Source organism: Rhinatrema bivittatum, chromosome 18, assembly GCF_901001135.1.
Source record: "Rhinatrema bivittatum chromosome 18, aRhiBiv1.1, whole genome shotgun sequence".
NCBI classification, from domain to species: Eukaryota; Metazoa; Chordata; class Amphibia; order Gymnophiona; family Rhinatrematidae; genus Rhinatrema; species Rhinatrema bivittatum.
Genome location: NC_042632.1, coordinates 56,323,848 through 56,343,793, shown reverse-complemented (window position 1 = coordinate 56,343,793; position 19,946 = coordinate 56,323,848). Strand labels below are relative to the sequence as shown.

General features: G+C 40.1%; 1 long non-coding RNA gene across 6 annotated transcripts; it reads left to right on the top strand.

Moving 5' to 3' along the window:
* The first annotated feature begins 5,429 nt into the window (after nt 1-5,429).
* On the top strand, nt 5,430-15,389 carry LOC115079852. 6 transcript variants are annotated; one of them, XR_003853406.1, is made up of 7 exons: nt 5,430-6,285; nt 7,164-8,226; nt 9,122-9,212; nt 10,094-11,933; nt 12,698-12,788; nt 13,309-13,414; nt 14,631-15,389. It is a non-coding gene; the product is annotated as an uncharacterized LOC115079852 (long non-coding RNA). The 6 variants fall into 6 exon arrangements; XR_003853405.1 differs by having other exon boundaries at nt 5,436-8,226; XR_003853408.1 differs by having other exon boundaries at nt 5,720-8,226; nt 11,786-11,933.
* The last annotated feature ends 4,557 nt before the right edge of the window (nt 15,390-19,946 follow it).

Sequence of the window (19,946 nt, the reverse complement as noted above, 5' to 3'; positions counted from 1 at the left end):
TAAAAAGGAGAAAATGTAAAACATCAGCGAGCCTGCCTCCCTCAGTCAGGTGGCTTGGGCTGACTGAATGTGGAGCAGTGGAGGTCAGAATTTCCCTCATTCAGATCCATTCTAAGGTCAAATTTACAAATGGAGGCGGTGGTAAATTTCCATGTCTGACCTCTTGAATATATGCCAATATTTCACACTGGGATTCCTGGTAATTAATTTTGGAATTCTGAATGAATATAAAATATGCATTTCAAATGTGTCGTGTACAACCTGTAACCTGACAATACCCTGACAGGAGAAGGGCAGCGTGTGTTTGTACAGTGCAGAAAGTGCTTTATAATCGCTCTGTTTTAATCGGTGATGTCTGCCTTTATAGAGCTCCGCTTGCAGCAGGACTCTGATCAACATGGGGTATTGGTGTTTGTGAATGCATACCCTGGCATAAGAAATAATGAGCCTACGCATTGGTACTTCCAGTATTTCTTAGGCAGAAGTGAATGCAGTATAATTTGTTTGTATCCGTATGTCTGCAGGCTTTTGTCGGATATGTGGTTCTTGCTACTCATCAGAGCTGAAACATCTCTGTCAATGAGACATCTTTGCGGCTTCGTACCCTATTCTCCATTCGTACGGGTTGTCCGGTTGCCGGGTTTCCTATGTACACATTTATATATTTATTTAAGATAATAGAGAAAAATCTCTTTATTATGCTAGTTGGTTATAATGAACCAGAATGGATCTGAATAGGGTTGAATTACAAGTGAATTCAAAATTCACTGAGGAGAGGCATCCTCGCTGACATTTTAAATGTCTAGGATAGCTTTGCTCGAAGTCTAATATACTAAAAAGAAACTAATTTTAATAGTATTAAAGGTTTTAGCAAGGAAATAAAAATGTCTCTTCAAATTTAGAGCCATTAAATTTTCACATAAATATTTTAATCACCTGAAAATTAGTTGTGAAACATAGGAGTCACGCACGTAAAAAGGAGAAAATGTAAAACATCAGCGAGCCTGCCTCCCTCAGTTAGGTGGCTTGCGCTGACTGAATGGGGAGCAGTGGAGGTCAGAATTTCCCTCATTCAGATCCATTCTAAGGTCAAATTTACAAATGGAGGCGGTGGTAAATTTCCATGTCTGACCTCTTGAATATATGCCAATATTTCACACTGGGATTCCTGGTAATTAATTTTGGAATTCTGAATGAATATAAAATATGCATTTCAAATGTGTCGTGTACAACCTGTAACCTGACAATACCCTGACAGGAGAAGGGCAGCGTGTGTTTGTTTAATGCAGAAAGTGCTTTATAATCGCTCTGTTTTAATCGGTGATGTCTGCCTTTATAGAGCTCCGCTTGCAGCAGGACTGTGATCAACATGGGGTATTGGTGCTTGTGAATGAATACCGTGGCATAAGAAATAATGAGCCTACGCATTGGTACTTCCAGTATTTCTTAGGCAGAAGTGAATGCAGTATAATTTGTTTGTATCCGTATGTCTGCAGGCTTTTGTCGGATATGTGGTTCTTGCTACTCATCAGAGCTGAAACATCTCTGTCAATGAGACATCTTTGCGGCTTCGTACCCTATTCTCCATTCGTACGGGTTGTCCAGGTTGCCGGGTTTCCTATGCACACATTTATATATTTATTTAAGATAATAGAGAAAAATCTCTTTATTATGCTAGTTGGTTATAATGAACCAGAATGGATCTGAATAGGCTTGAATTACAAGTGAATTCAAAATTCACTGAGGAGAGGCATCCTCGCTGATATTTTAAATGTCTAGGATAGCTTTGCTCGAAGTCTAATATACTAAAAAGAAGCTAATTTTAATAGTATTAAAGGTTTTAGCAAGGAAATAAAAATGTCTCTTCAAATTTAGAGCCATTAAATTTTCACATAAATATTTTAATCACCTGAAAATTAGTTGTGAAACATAGGAGTCACGCACGTAAAAAGGAGAAAATGTAAAACATCAGCGAGCCTGCCTCCCTCAGTCAGGTGGCTTGCGCTGACTGAATGGGGAGAAGTGGAGGTCAGAATTTCCCTCATTCAGATCCATTCTAAGGTCAAATTTACAAATGGAGGTGGTGGTAAATTTCCATGTCTGACCTCTTGAATATATGCCAATATTTCACACTGGGATTCCTGGTAATTAATTTTGGAATTCTGAATGAATATAAAATATGCATTTCAAATGTGTCGTGTACAACCTGTAACCTGACAATACCCTGACAGGAGAAGGGCAGCGTGTGTTTGTACAGAGCAGAAAGTGCTTTATAATTGCTCTGTTTTAATCGGTGATGTCTGCCTTTATAGAGCTCCGCTTGCAGCAGGACTGTGATCAACATGGGGTATTGGTGCTTGTGAATGAATACCGTGGCATAAGAAATAATGAGCCTACGCATTGGTACTTCCAGTATTTCTTAGGCAGAAGTGAATGCAGTATAATTTCTTTGTATCCGTATGTCTGCAGGCTTTTGTCGGAGATGTGGTTCTTGCTACTCGTCAGAGCTGAAATATCTGTTTCAATGAGACATCTTTGGGGCTTCGTACCCTATTCTCCATTCGTACGGGTTGTCCGGTTGCTGGGTTTCCTATGCACACATTTTTATATTTATTTAAGATAATAGAGAAAACTCTCTTTATTATGCTAGATGGTTATAATGAACGAGAATGGATCTGAAGAGGCTTGAATTACAAATAAATTCAAAATTCACTGAGTGGCATCCTCGCTGATATTTTAAATGTCTAGGATAGCTTTGCTCCAAGTCTAATGTACTAAAAAGAAGCTAATTTTAATAGTATTAAAGGTTTTAGCCAGGAAATAAAAATGTCCCTTCAATTTTAGAGCCATTACATTTTCACATAAATATTTTAATCACCTGAAAAATAGTTGTGAAACGTAGGAGTCACGCGCGTAAAAAGGAGAAAATGTAAAACATCAGCGAGCCTGCCTCCCTCAGTCAGGTGGCTTGGGCTGACTGAATGTGGAGCAGTGGAGGTCAGAATTTCCCTCATTCAGATCCATTCTAAGGTCAAATTTACAAATGGAGGCGGTGGTAAATTTCCATGTCTGACCTCTTGAATATATGCCAATATTTCCAACTGGGATTCCTGGTAATTAATTTTGGAATTCTGAATGAATATAAAATATGCATTTCAAATGTGTCGTGTACAACCTGTAACCTGACAATACCCTGACAGGAGAAGGGCAGCGTGTGTTTGTACAGTGCAGAAAGTGCTTTATAATCGCTCTGTTTTAATCGGTGATGTCTGCCTTTATAGAGCTCCGCTTGCAGCAGGACTCTGATCAACATGGGGTATTGGTGTTTGTGAATGCATACCGTGGCATAAGAAATAATGAGCCTACGCATTGGTACTTCCAGTATTTCTTAGGCAGAAGTGAATGCAGTATAATTTGTTTGTATCCGTATGTCTGCAGGCTTTTGTCGGATATGTGGTTCTTGCTACTCATCAGAGCTGAAACATCTCTGTCAATGAGACATCTTTGCGGCTTCGTACCCTATTCTCCATTCGTACGGGTTGTCCAGTTGCCGGGTTTCCTATGTACACATTTATATATTTATTTAAGATAATAGAGAAAACTCTCTTTATTATGCTAGTTGGTTATAATGAACCAGAATGGATCTGAATAGGGTTGAATTACAAGTGAATTCAAAATTCACTGAGGAGAGGCATCCTCGCTGACATTTTAAATGTCTAGGATAGCTTTGCTCGAAGTCTAATATACTAAAAAGAAACTAATTTTAATAGTATTAAAGGTTTTAGCAAGGAAATAAAAATGTCTCTTCAAATTTAGAGCCATTAAATTTTCACATAAATATTTTAATCACCTGAAAATTAGTTGTGAAACATAGGAGTCACGCACGTAAAAAGGAGAAAATGTAAAACATCAGCGAGCCTGCCTCCCTCAGTCAGGTGGCTTGCGCTGACTGAATGGGGAGAAGTGGAGGTCAGAATTTCCCTCATTCAGATCCATTCTAAGGTCAAATTTACAAATGGAGGTGGTGGTAAATTTCCATGTCTGACCTCTTGAATATATGCCAATATTTCACACTGGGATTCCTGGTAATTAATTTTGGAATTCTGAATGAATATAAAATATGCATTTCAAATGTGTCGTGTACAACCTGTAACCTGACAATACCCTGACAGGAGAAGGGCAGCGTGTGTTTGTACAGAGCAGAAAGTGCTTTATAATTGCTCTGTTTTAATCGGTGATGTCTGCCTTTATAGAGCTCCGCTTGCAGCAGGACTGTGATCAACATGGGGTATTGGTGTTTGTGAATGCATACCCTGGCATAAGAAATAATGAGCCTACGCATTGGTACTTCCAGTATTTCTTAGGCAGAAGTGAATGCAGTATAATTTGTTTGTATCCGTATGTCTGCAGGCTTTTGTCGGATATGTGGTTCTTGCTACTCATCAGAGCTGAAACATCTCTGTCAATGAGACATCTTTGCGGCTTCGTACCCTATTCTCCATTCGTACGGGTTGTCCGGTTGCCGGGTTTCCTATGTACACATTTATATATTTATTTAAGATAATAGAGAAAAATCTCTTTATTATGCTAGTTGGTTATAATGAACCAGAATGGATCTGAATAGGGTTGAATTACAAGTGAATTCAAAATTCACTGAGGAGAGGCATCCTCGCTGACATTTTAAATGTCTAGGATAGCTTTGCTCGAAGTCTAATATACTAAAAAGAAACTAATTTTAATAGTATTAAAGGTTTTAGCAAGGAAATAAAAATGTCCCTTCAATTTTAGAGCCATTACATTTTCACATAAATATTTTAATCACCTGAAAAATAGTTGTGAAACATAGGAGTCACGCACGTAAAAAGGAGAAAATGTAAAACATCAGCGAGCCTGCCTCCCTCAGTCAGGTGGCTTGCGCTGACTGAATGGGGAGAAGTGGAGGTCAGAATTTCCCTCATTCAGATCCATTCTAAGGTCAAATTTACAAATGGAGGTGGTGGTAAATTTCCATGTCTGACCTCTTGAATATATGCCAATATTTCACACTGGGATTCCTGGTAATTAATTTTGGAATTCTGAATGAATATAAAATATGCATTTCAAATGTGTCGTGTACAACCTGTAACCTGACAATACCCTGACAGGAGAAGGGCAGCGTGTGTTTGTACAGAGCAGAAAGTGCTTTATAATCGCTCTGTTTTAATCGGTGATGTCTGCCTTTATAGAGCTCCGCTTGCAGCAGGACTGTGATCAACATGGGGTATTGGTGCTTGTGAATGAATACCGTGGCATAAGAAATAATGAGCCTACGCATTGGTACTTCCAGTATTTCTTAGGCAGAAGTGAATGCAGTATAATTTCTTTGTATCCGTATGTCTGCAGGCTTTTGTCGGAGATGTGGTTCTTGCTACTCATCAGAGCTGAAACATCTCTTTCAATGAGACATCTTTGGGGCTTCGTACCCTATTCTCCATTCGTACGGGTTGTCCGGTTGCTGGGTTTCCTATCCACACATTTTTATATTTATTTAAGATAATAGAGAAAACTCTCTTTATTATGCTAGATGGTTATAATGAACGAGAATGGATCTGAAGAGGCTTGAATTACAAATAAATTCAAAATTCACTGAGTGGCATCCTCGCTGATATTTTAAATGTCTAGGATAGCTTTGCTCCAAGTCTAATGTACTAAAAAGAAGCTAATTTTAATAGTATTAAAGGTATTAGCCAGGAAATAAAAATGTCCCTTCAATTTTAGAGCCATTACATTTTCACATAAATATTTTAATCACCTGAAAAATAGTTGTGAAACATAGGAGTCACGCACGTAAAAAGGAGAAAATGTAAAACATCAGCGAGCCTGCCTCCCTCAGTCAGGTGGCTTGGGCTGACTGAATGGGGAGCAGTGGAGGTCAGAATTTCCCTCATTCAGATCCATTCTAAGGTCAAATTTACAAATGGAGGTGGTGGTAAATTTCCATGTCTGACCTCTTGAATATATGCCAATATTTCACACTGGGATTCCTGGTAATTAATTTTGGAATTCTGAATGAATATAAAATATGCATTTCAAATGTGTCGTGTACAACCTGTAACCTGACAATACCCTGACAGGAGAAGGGCAGCGTGTGTTTGTACAGAGCAGAAAGTGCTTTATAATTGCTCTGTTTTAATCGGTGATGTCTGCCTTTATAGAGCTCCGCTTGCAGCAGGACTGTGATCAACATGGGGTATTGGTGCTTGTGAATGAATACCGTGGCATAAGAAATAATGAGCCTACGCATTGGTACTTCCAGTATTTCTTAGGCAGAAGTGAATGCAGTATAATTTCTTTGTATCCGTATGTCTGCAGGCTTTTGTCGGAGATGTGGTTCTTGCTACTCGTCAGAGCTGAAATATCTGTTTCAATGAGACATCTTTGGGGCTTCGTACCCTATTCTCCATTCGTACGGGTTGTCCGGTTGCTGGGTTTCCTATGCACACATTTTTATATTTATTTAAGATAATAGAGAAAACTCTCTTTATTATGCTAGATGGTTATAATGAACGAGAATGGATCTGAAGAGGCTTGAATTACAAATAAATTCAAAATTCACTGAGTGGCATCCTCGCTGATATTTTAAATGTCTAGGATAGCTTTGCTCCAAGTCTAATGTACTAAAAAGAAGCTAATTTTAATAGTATTAAAGGTTTTAGCCAGGAAATAAAAATGTCCCTTCAATTTTAGAGCCATTACATTTTCACATAAATATTTTAATCACCTGAAAAATAGTTGTGAAACGTAGGAGTCACGCGCGTAAAAAGGAGAAAATGTAAAACATCAGCGAGCCTGCCTCCCTCAGTCAGGTGGCTTGGGCTGACTGAATGTGGAGCAGTGGAGGTCAGAATTTCCCTCATTCAGATCCATTCTAAGGTCAAATTTACAAATGGAGGCGGTGGTAAATTTCCATGTCTGACCTCTTGAATATATGCCAATATTTCACACTGGGATTCCTGGTAATTAATTTTGGAATTCTGAATGAATATAAAATATGCATTTCAAATGTGTCGTGTACAACCTGTAACCTGACAATACCCTGACAGGAGAAGGGCAGCGTGTGTTTGTACAGTGCAGAAAGTGCTTTATAATTGCTCTGTTTTAATCGGTGATGTCTGCCTTTATAGAGCTCCGCTTGCAGCAGGACTCTGATCAACATGGGGTATTGGTGTTTGTGAATGCATACCGTGGCATAAGAAATAATGAGCCTACGCATTGGTACTTCCAGTATTTCTTAGGCAGAAGTGAATGCAGTATAATTTGTTTGTATCCGTATGTCTGCAGGCTTTTGTCGGATATGTGGTTCTTGCTACTCATCAGAGCTGAAACATCTCTGTCAATGAGACATCTTTGCGGCTTCGTACCCTATTCTCCATTCGTACGGGTTGTCCAGTTGCCGGGTTTCCTATGTACACATTTATATATTTATTTAAGATAATAGAGAAAAATCTCTTTATTATGCTAGTTGGTTATAATGAACCAGAATGGATCTGAATAGGGTTGAATTACAAGTGAATTCAAAATTCACTGAGGAGAGGCATCCTCGCTGACATTTTAAATGTCTAGGATAGCTTTGCTCGAAGTCTAATATACTAAAAAGAAACTAATTTTAATAGTATTAAAGGTTTTAGCAAGGAAATAAAAATGTCTCTTCAAATTTAGAGCCATTAAATTTTCACATAAATATTTTAATCACCTGAAAATTAGTTGTGAAACATAGGAGTCACGCACGTAAAAAGGAGAAAATGTAAAACATCAGCGAGCCTGCCTCCCTCAGTCAGGTGGCTTGCGCTGACTGAATGGGGAGAAGTGGAGGTCAGAATTTCCCTCATTCAGATCCATTCTAAGGTCAAATTTACAAATGGAGGTGGTGGTAAATTTCCATGTCTGACCTCTTGAATATATGCCAATATTTCACACTGGGATTCCTGGTAATTAATTTTGGAATTCTGAATGAATATAAAATATGCATTTCAAATGTGTCGTGTACAACCTGTAACCTGACAATACCCTGACAGGAGAAGGGCAGCGTGTGTTTGTACAGAGCAGAAAGTGCTTTATAATCGCTCTGTTTTAATCGGTGATGTCTGCCTTTATAGAGCTCCGCTTGCAGCAGGACTGTGATCAACATGGGGTGTCAGTGCTTGTGAATGAATACCCTGGCAAAAGAAATAATGAGCCTACGCATTGGTACTTCCAATATTTCTTAGGTGGATCTGAATGCAGTATAATTTCTTTGTATCCGTATGTCTGCAGGGTTTTACTGGATATGTGGTTCTTGCTGCTCATCAGAGCTGAAACATCTGGTTCACTGAGACGTCTTTGGGGCTTCGTACCCTATTCTCCATTCGTACGGGTTGTCCGGTTGCTGGGTTTCCTATGCACACATTTTAATATTTATTTAAGATGATAGAGAAAAATCTCATTATAATGAACCCGAATGGATCCGAATAGGGTTGAATTACAAGTGAATTCAAAGTGCACTGAGGAGTGGCATCCTCGTTGATATTTTAAATGTCTATGATATCTAGTTAGCTTTGCTCCAACTCTAATATAATAAAAAGAAAACTTATTTTAATAGTATTAAAGGTTTTAGCCAGGAAATAAAAATGTCCCTTCAATTTTAGAGCCATTACATTTTCACATAAATATTTTAATCACCTGAAAATTAGTTGAGAAATGTAGGAGACTCGCACGTAAAAAGGAGAAAATGTAAAACATCAGTGAGCCTGCCTCCCTCAGTCAGGTGGCTTGGGCTGACTGAATGTGGAGCAGTGGAGGTCAGAATTTCCCTCATTCAGATCCATTCTAAGGTCAAATTTACAAATGGAGGCGGTGGTAAATTTCCATGTCTGACCTCTGGAATATATGCCAATGAAGTTGATTACTAGTTTTTCACACTGAGATTACTGGTAATAACTGGTATGATGGGTTTCCTAATCATTATAAAATAAGCATTTCAAATGTGTCGTGTACAACCTGTAACCTGACAATACCCTGACAGGAGAAGGGCAGCGTGTGTTTGTACAGAGCAGAAAGTGCTTTATAATTGCTCTGTTTTAATCGGTGATGTCTGCCTTTATAGAGCTCCGCTTGCAGCAGGACTGTGATCAACATGGGGTATTGGTGCTTGTGAATGAATACCGTGGCATAAGAAATAATGAGCCTACGCATTGGTACTTCCAGTATTTCTTAGGCAGAAGTGAATGCAGTATAATTTCTTTGTATCCGTATGTCTGCAGGCTTTTGTCGGAGATGTGGTTCTTGCTACTCGTCAGAGCTGAAATATCTGTGTCAATGAGACATCTTTGGGGCTTCGTACCCTATTCTCCATTCGTACGGGTTGTCCGGTTGCTGGGTTTCCTATGCACACATTTTTATATTTATTTAAGATAATAGACAAAAATCTCTTTATTATGCTAGATGGTTATAATGAACGAGAATGGATCTGAAGAGGCTTGAATTACAAATAAATTCAAAATTCACTGAGGAGTGGCATCCTCGCTGATATTTTAAATGTCTAGGATAGCTTTGCTCCAAGTCTAATGTACTAAAAAGAAGCTAATTTTAATAGTATTAAAGGTTTTAGCCAGGAAATAAAAATGTCCCTTCAATTTTAGAGCCATTACATTTTCACATAAATATTTTAATCACCTGAAAAATAGTTGTGAAACGTAGGAGTCACGCGCGTAAAAAGGAGAAAATGTAAAACATCAGCGAGCCTGCCTCCCTCAGTCAGGTGGCTTGGGCTGACTGAATGTGGAGCAGTGGAGGTCAGAATTTCCCTCATTCAGATCCATTCTAAGGTCAAATTTACAAATGGAGGTGGTGGTAAATTTCCATGTCTGACCTCTTGAATATATGCCAATATTTCACACTGGGATTCCTGGTAATTAATTTTGGAATTCTGAATGAATATAAAATATGCATTTCAAATGTGTCGTGTACAACCTGTAACCTGACAATACCCTGACAGGAGAAGGGCAGCGTGTGTTTGTACAGTGCAGAAAGTGCTTTATAATCGCTCTGTTTTAATCGGTGATGTCTGCCTTTATAGAGCTCCGCTTGCAGCAGGACTCTGATCAACATGGGGTATTGGTGTTTGTGAATGCATACCCTGGCATAAGAAATAATGAGCCTGCGCATTGGTACTTCCAGTATTTCTTAGGCAGAAGTGAATGCAGTATAATTTGTTTGTATCCGTATGTCTGCAGGCTTTTGTCGGATATGTGGTTCTTGCTACTCATCAGAGCTGAAACATCTCTGTCAATGAGACATCTTTGCGGCTTCGTACCCTATTCTCCATTCGTACGGGTTGTCCAGTTGCCGGGTTTCCTATGTACACATTTATATATTTATTTAAGATAATAGAGAAAAATCTCTTTATTATGCTAGTTGGTTATAATGAACCAGAATGGATCTGAATAGGATTGAATTACAAGTGAATTCAAAATTCACTGAGGAGAGGCATCCTCGCTGACATTTTAAATGTCTAGGATAGCTTTGCTCGAAGTCTAATATACTAAAAAGAAACTAATTTTAATAGTATTAAAGGTTTTAGCAAGGAAATAAAAATGTCTCTTCAAATTTAGAGCCATTAAATTTTCACATAAATATTTTAATCACCTGAAAATTAGTTGTGAAACATAGGAGTCACGCACGTAAAAAGGAGAAAATGTAAAACATCAGCGAGCCTGCCTCCCTCAATCAGGTGGCTTGGGCTGACTGAATGTGGAGCAATGGAGGTCAGAATTTCCCTCATTCAGATTCATTCTAAGGTTAAATTTACAAGTGGAGGCGGTTGTAAATTTCCATGTCTGACCTCTGGAATATATGCCAATAATTTTGATTACTGGTATTTCACACTGTGATTCTTGGTAATAACTAGTTTGGGAAATCTGAATGAGTATAAATGAAGCATTTCAAATGTGTTGTGTGTAACCTATAACTTGACAATACCATGACAGAAGAAGTGTCATGTGTGTCTTTATAGTGTGGAAACTGCTTTATAATTACTCTTTTGATAGGTTATGTCTGCCTTTATGTAGATCTGCTTACAGAGGAGAGGCATGGAGAGATGGCACATTCAGGGATATAAAGGCTTATAGGACATCATACTCAAGTTAGGCTTTCAGCTGTAGGTTTTTGGGATGTTGCTCTGTAGGATGTTACTTTTCTCCCTTAGGTCTTACTCTGGACTTACACCTTGTCCCATAGCTCCTTGGAAGTTAGTTTGCGTTCTGCAAAAACAGCCTGCCCTTGAGTGATCTCTTCCTGTTATGTTCTTGCCTGTATTCCCTTCCCTGCATAGGGTGTATGTTAAGCTTGTTAGATTGTAGACTGTGCATGTCTTAGTGTCTGACAGATTGTGGAGAGGGTGTCGGCAGGAGGGCGCTGGGGGAAGCACATGCTAGTACTGAGTGGGCATCTCTCTCTTAGGCAGAGTGCCTGAGACTGTGAGAGGAGGAGGGTGTATGGGGACACGTGTGATGGGGTTCTGGGTGGTGACCTCTCGCTTAGGCAGGGTGTGGTTAGGAGGCTGACGAGGGATACGCATGCTGGTAATGGGTGGGGACCCCCCCTCCCTTAGGCAGAGTTTCAGACAGGATGTGGGCAGGCGGGTGCTGGGAGGATACGTATGTTGGTATTGGGTGGGATCTGTCCCTCAGGCAGAGGTATTTAATATTTCACAAAGGTTGTGATGAAGTCTATTTTCCTAATTGAATATAATAAATTTTTTATTTTTAAGGTGATGATTGAAGAGGTTCTTGGATTGGTAAAGTAGTTTGTTTCACGTTCTTAACTGTGTGAGATGCTTGGATTTGGCCAACTGGAGGAAGAAAGCTGCTCATGCAATGTAATGGACTGGATGAGATGCAGAGGATGGACTGTTTTAGGTAAAAATGGAAAAAGAGATCGGAGGCTTTTAACTTGTTTATGGAAGAGTTACAAGCAGTGGAAATCTTTGTAGTGTAGGGGTGGGGGAATAATGGAAGGGTTGGGGATTTTGTTCTACATTTAGCATTGGCTGTTTATTTTTGCTGATTGAAATATGATGGATACAAGTGTTGTATATTTTTTATGTTCTGGCTAAAACAGTCTATTGAATAAATATATATATAAATATCAAATGAAATTGTGTTTAAATAAAATAGAGGTTGGATGTGAATTCTTTGAGTGAGCTGCTTAAAAGCAGAAATTTGCTTCAAGGAACCAGTGGAACTTGGAGACTTCTTTTCTTCTTGATAAGAATTTCATTAATTTGGGGAGGGGGGGGGGAGGTAGATGGGTGGGTGTCTACTCCCACAGAACAAGTATAAGTTTTGAAAAGTGCTTGCTATGAAAGGCTCGTTGGCCTAAGGATTTGGAGCCGGGTTAGTAAGTTAGAGGTTGTGGTTTTGAAGCTGGCCAAGGTCAGTACTTTCTGGTATGGCAATGTGAGTGAGGGATTGGGGTAGGGTTACGGTTGTTGGTTAGTAGGTTAGGGTAGGGGATTATGGTGCTTTAGAGGGTCAGGGTTAGTGTCAGTGTGAGGATCTGATGGCAGCCTGTGTTCTAGTGTTACTCCTGGGGTAAATTTGGGCAAAAAAATGTAAAACTCTGTGCCCAAAAAGTTAAAAATCTGCTAATTTTATATTGGTTTAAATAATATTTTTTCCAGGACAAGAAGGATGGTAGTCCTTACCTGTGGGTGACATCACTGGATGGAGCCTTATGGAAAACTTTGACGTCCACCTGATCGACACTGGCAGGTGCATTGAAAATGTTGGTTAGTAAATGTTGCCGGGAGCACCAGGGTAGTGGTGACTGTCTATCAATGAGTCCTTCTAAGACATTGTTATTGGTGCTGGGGAAAGATTGGGATGAGCACTGAGAAAAGTATTGACGCTGGCACCAATGCGAGTATATTTCTGGTGCTGACCCCGACACTGCATTGGCCTTGATGGTTATTGATCCGCTTGTGAAGAAGACATGGTTAGTAGAGCTGTTAACAGTTTCTTCAGGTGAACAACCAAGGTGATCCCCAGACATCAGTATTGGGTACTTAGCCACCATAGGTCTCTGTGGTGGTGCCAGTAACACCTAGCCTGCCACCCCTTGTAGCTGTGAATTCCCAATCTTCTGTTTGTTTGACTGCCGCAGAACACTGAAATGATGAATTGAATGTGATATGTGCTCTGACGCCTGTGCTGAGTGTCTCCAAAAGCATTAGTGTTCCATGTAGATACACATGTAAAAGATGTTTATCTAATCTGTACAATTCCATTGCAGATAAACATGCAAACATCCGAGCCAGTGTGACGACCAGAAATGAGCAGGGGCTATGGAAATGGGCACACGAAAAAAGTGGCCACTTGTGGGCACAAGCTAATCACAGGTGGGTCCAAGTCAGAGGGATACCAAGATCCCTCCCTGATTTTCAAAATGTAGTCACACAATGTGAATATTGTCAGTTGACACATCCAAGGTCACCCAGGCTATTGAGCAGGGGCATATTCATCGTGGTTTAAGTCCTGCCACTATTTGGCAAATAGATTTTATAGGCCGTTTATGAAAATGAGGAGATGTATATTTATGTATGGCAGTAGATACCTGTAGTGGAATCATGATGGCTGTGCCTGCACCAGAGGCTAATCAGATAGCTACGTTATAACTTTTAAATGAAATGAGTAGGTATTATGGAATACCAAAACAAGTTCAGAGCGATAGAGGGACTGGTAACTTAGTGCAGCAATATGCTAGAGACAACCACATTGAATGGATATTTCAAATTCCATATTATCCGCAAGCTGTTGGCCTTATTGAGTGTATGAAAGGAGTCATTCCTTCCTTTTTTAAAGGTCTACTCTTTAGCAGCTGTAGAGCTGTGGACAATACAGATTTCCACCCCTTCATAGTGTCAAATTTTGTAAGACACCATAACACACTTTTTAATAACCCATTTCAGAAGTAATATAATCATGAACCTGCTTCTACTCAGATCCGAAATATCATTTGCTGGGCTACGCCTTCGGGAAATGTGGAATTGCTTAGCTAAAATAGTTATGAAGCTGAGGGATATGATGTAACCAATCCCACCGCTATAGTGATACCTCCCCATGAATCTTTATTGTATGATTTTCAGATTGGTTGCAGCATCCCTAAGCAACATTTTGGATGGCTGTGTATTTGATCTAGTTGTGCAAAACAAGGCATAGCTGTATTGGGGGGACTCATTGATTCTGACTACTGTGGTCCCATATATGTACTGTATCATAATATGACGATTAAAGATATTTACGTTCCTGCCCAAACCCAAATGGTACAATTGATTATTATTCCCTATGTAACAGAGCAAATGTCATGGGGAATTCCCAATTCCACTCCCTGAGGACAAGGTGCCTTTGGAAGCACCTCCAGTCCAAGTAAACTACATCCTGGAGCTAAAATATGGATCTTCCGATTTCATAGAGAACCTAGGAACGATGAAATTTTAGCTGTTGGCAAACATGCAGTACTGACTGTACTACCAGAAGGAGATGAACATTAGATACAGGTACCCAGTATCCGATGTAAACTAAGGGAATAACTAACGCTGCGTTCTCTCGCTACAGGTTGGCTTGCATCTCCCGTTTATGGCGATCAACGTCTTTGCCATGATTGTTATGGTGCACACCCTATATCAGCCTGTCGAAGTAACATCTGGATGGGGGACTATCAAGTGGAAGAACAGCACCTTCTCTGGAACGCAGGATAATTTCACTTGTAAAGCATACGATGCTTGTGTGGTTTGGAACATCACCACAACTGCAAAAGTAGTAAAAGCAAAGGCCACTCAGGACAAAATCACTAGATTAGTTGTCAAGTATAAAGACGTCAGTACATTAACAGATACAGTATGTAAATTTACATCACTTCCTTTCCCAGTCTATCTTCCCGAAAGAGGAAGTATGCTAATACAAGTTTTGCATGCTAACAAATGGATATGGACCACCAATAATCACAGTATTGACAATACAATGTGTACCCCTACACTAATGGGATTGGCTTGCCCTTTAATGTATTCCACATTACCCGATGATTGCTTGTTGCAGCAACCTTTGGCACACTGTAGCCTTCTCATATTACCTGATAATGTGACCGGTGTCATAATTCCATTCCCTGGAACTGTATGTGTAAATAATTTGACTTTTACAGGATTCCTGTATAATGTTGTTTTACTTTTGGTTCTCGACAATATTATTTACTAGCAATGGACATCGCTGATGTGCAATTGGGGGTAAAGTTGGACTTATCATTCTTTAAGACACCATTGTTGGATTCTACTAAACTGCAAAAGGTATTGAATACCTCACATTCATTGAAACAGACCCCTGAGACACGTTGACATTGCTCTAACTGGTGGCCTGCTTTGAGCGGACTTTGCCAAGGAATGCCTACTACATTTACAACTATAATTGATAATAGACACCTCTCATTCTTGGTGGGATGTGTTTTTTGGACATTCCTCTACTGCTGCAATGATTCTGAAGAGGATTTTTCATTCTATCCTTATTGTAATGTGTGTATGCCTCCTCTGCCTAGCGTGTACATGTTATCTTACCTATTGAGTGCATAAAATAGCACGTCAAAGTAAATATACCACTACAGTGGCTTTGTATGCAGTGGTGCCTGCATTGGAGAATGATTGATCAAGGGTGGAGTGTAGGATAAACATGTTCTTGTTAAACAGATTGTGCAACTCAGCTTTCTGGCTCCCTGTCAGGAATAAGGCGGTCTGATCAGCCGCCTGCATGCCAGGGACAGGACGAGTCTGACTGGGTAATAGCAACTGTTGATACATAACATGGGTGGATAGTGATCAATCATTTCTCTCTTGCATGCACACTTGTTTACGGCATGGTATAAAAGAGGAGGACTTTCCAGTGTCCGGTGGGAGTAGGAGATATTGGCTCAATAGAAGTATAGAGTGCTGGACACTGAAAACTCCCTTCTCACCTTTGCTGACCTGACGACTTCTAGATACAAGGCTGATGACACGAAGGGTGCTGGATGGCATATGCAATCATGCTGACTATATGAGTCCCTAGTTAGATGTGATCAACATCTGCTATTCTATGTTCAGTTAACAGTGTCAACATGCCCTATGTAACAAGTTATGTTCCTCTGTAAACCTGAGTTGACCATGTGAGCTCCTAGCTCAATGTGATCAATATCTGCTATTCTTGTTTTTTTTGTTTGAATTAATAGTTTTTTATTGATAACATCATAATGAACAACTGTAGTACAATGCCTTTGTGAAAAACGCTCAAAACGTCCACAATGTATACATCATATTAACTGACTTGAGAAAGATGAACAATCATATAATAAAATAAACAGATGCTTGAACTACTTGATCTGCGGGTTTCTTTTCTATAGAAATATATAAAAGTGTAAAAGTATGCTATACTGCAAACTTAATACAATGTAGAAATAAAATAAAAGAAACCGATACAGAGTTATCACTTATTAAAGCACTCCATTCCCTAACCCTCCCCCCCCCCTCCCCTCTGGGTGAATCTGAGTTGCTCCCAGTCATAATATAGACTCTGTCAACAGTTGATGAACTCTGCGAAATGGAACGTAGTCCACATTCCCTGAAAATTTATTGTCTAGGATGACATTCGTGAAATCCATAGTGCATACGGTGCCCACGTTGTCTCAAATCTCTGGACCCGCTGTTGTTTAAATGCAGTGATCTTGCCCAGAGCATACATCTTATGAACCCTAGCCTGTATCTCAGGCAGCGAAGGGACCCTACTATCTTTCTAAAGGTATGCAATTGCACATCTGGTGGCTACCACCACAGATTTCACAAACTGCAGGTGTGCCCTTGTACTTCATATATCTTCATTGTGTACCCATAGCAAAGCTTGCACTGCTGAAAAGGTAACTGAGGTGTGCAGAACCTCACCCACCCATGTGGTCACTTGAGACCAAACATTTTGTATTTTTGGGCAAAACTACCACAGGTGAAGAAAGGTACCTATGGAACCACATAGTTTCCAGCACTGGTCAGACACCCTAGGAAAGATTTTATGAAGTTTAGCGGGGGTTAGGTGTCATCGGTAAAGCAATTTATACCCATTTTCAATGTGCCCTGCTGAGATAAGCCCTTTCCCTAAATCCTGAAAGACATCTAACCAGTCCGTCTCAGAAAGTTGGCCAGGTAGGTCATGCTCCCAGCCTCGTAGGTGAGCATAAGTGTAATTAGGTTTCCCCATCAACAGTCTGTATAAGTGTGAAATAGTCTTATCTACATTATCGGCCTGACGGCACAAGACCTCAAAATATGATATGCCCTTTGCTAATTCCACATGCAGGGCCTTGTTAGTGAGGAAGTGTCTAACTTGCAAATATGAAAATATGTCCCTACTAGGTAAATGGTATCTGTCACTCAGTCTATCAAAGGATACCATACCTCCTGGTTCCCAGATGTGAGTTATTTGAGAAATGCCACCAGAGAGCCATCCCCGAAAAGCTGCGGCCGTCTGTCCAGCCAGTAACAACTTGTTATGAAAGAGGTGGGTACGGTGATAATATACCCTGTTTCCCACGAGTGAGTTCTTCCAAAGAGACCAAATAGCACAGTGGCAGGTAAGTCCGAAATAGTGGCCCATGTATGTTTAGGCTGCTAGGGGCATCGAGCTCATCATTGCTTGTTCCAATTTTACCCAAAGCGGTTGTCTGTCCCTCTTATGCCAATCTAGAACCGCTTTCAAATGTGCCGCGGCATGGTATCAGGAGAGATGTAGGACACTCATACCACCCTGGGATTTGGACTGAAATAGAACTGCTGTGGCCACTCTCGGTCTCTTTCCTTTCCAAATGAATTTCAATAGTCTTTTCTGCCATTTATCAAGTAACCCAGGCGGGACTTCTATAGGGAGTGTTTGAAATAAGTATAATATTCTAGGAAGGATGTTCATTTTAAAGACTGCAATTCTGCCTACCCAAGAAATATGGTAGCGGTCCCATTCCTCCAGGTTTTTATAAATCTTTTCCATTAGTGGGGGATAGTTCAACTGAAATAAATCGTCCCGAACGCCAAATGTAAACTCCCAGATACTTGATCTTTGTTTTTGCCCATCTATAGGGGTAGGATTGTTTAAGTTCCTCCACCATACCTGTTGGTGCCGATATATTAAGGAGCTCCGACTTATTCCAGTTTAATTTAAATCCCGACACCTTTCCGAAAGCCCGAAGTTCCTGACCTATAGCAGGAAGGGATGTGGGTGGGTCGGTGAGTGTGAAAAGTATGTAGTCTGCAAAAAGGGAGAGTTTGGAGGAAAAGTCCCCCACTGAAATACCAGATATCAGACTATTATTTAGGATTTTGATGGTAAATGGTTCCCAAAAACTAGCAAAAAGGAGGGGTGACAAGCGACAACCCTGCCTAGTGCCTCTGCCGATCGGAAAGGAGTCAGAATAACCCCCATTCACCTTTAGTCTAGCCAAGGTGGAATCATACAGTTTCTGAATCCACCTCAAAAAATAATCCCCTAATTGCATAGTCTGAAGTGTATGGAACAGAAATGCCCAATGTACAAAATCAAACGCCTTCTCTGCGTCTATTGCCAATAATAAACTGGGGACTGCCCTATGCTTCACCCAATGGATAGAATTAACCGTCTTACGGACATTATCCGAGGCCATGCGGCCAGGTATAAATCCAGACTGGTCGGGATGAATAATACCTGGTAGGATGGCATTAAGTCTATTGGCCAGGATTTTTGCTAGCAATTTCAGATCCAAGTTGATTAAGGAGATTGGTCTATATGATCCACAGACCGTTGGATCCTCCCTGCTTTAGCTAAAATGTTTATGTCCGCGTTATTGGCTACCGCTGAAATTGATCCATCTCCCCTCAAAGAGTTAAACATACGTAGTAATAATGGTGGTAGTATGTCAACATATTTTTTATAAAAGACTGCCGTGAAGCCATCCAGGCTTGGGGATTTCCCCTTTAAGCTTTTAATATCCCAGGTAACCTCCGCCCCTGTAATCAATTTGTCTAGCATTACTTGTTGTGCCTGAGTCAAGTGATGCATTGGAATGTCCTTTAAATAGTGCTGAATCTGTCCATCCCTAATGGTAACGTTAGTGGCATAAAGCTCAGCATAAAAGCGTAAAAAGTGCTGGCGAATCTCCTTTGTTTTGGTCACTATATTCCCTTTTTCATCTTTTATCTTAACTATATGATTTGCAGACCACTGCTTTTTTAATTTCTGTGCCAATTGCTTCCCTGCTTTGTTCCCCCCTTCCTAATGGAGCTGTTGAACCATTTTCAAACGATGAGCAATGTCAGCTGCTTCTATCCCCTGCATTTGTCCAATTTTGCCAAGGTTTTTCTTGACCCAGTGCGCTAATGAATTGCCTGTAATTGTCTAATCAGGCTCTGTAACTGAGTTTTTTCTGTGTTCTTTGTCTTCTTGAGATAAGAAGCGTGTGCAATTATAAGACCCCTAGTCACTGCTTTCAAGCATTCCCATATGTTCATGGGTGAGGTATCGTTATTGTCATTGCACTTCAAATACTCCACAATACTCCCTTTCAAAGCTATAGAGAAAGAGTCATCCTCTAAGAGGCTGTCATTAAGTTTCCAACATTCGGTGCCACGATCATAGTGTGTAATCTTCAGAGTTAACCCAATGGGGGTGTGGTTGGACCAGGTTATGGAGTCTATGAAAGTATTAGTAACCTGGTTAATAAGAGATTTCTACACAAGGAAAAAATCAATTCTGGAATAGGTTTGGTGTGGACGAGAGAAAAAGGTATAAATCCTGGAGGAAGGATTATGTGTTCTCCACAAATCCAGGAGATGCAACCTGTCAATAAAATGCTTGAAAGAGTGTCTATCCTTTCCCTCGGTGGGACCAGCCCCCCTA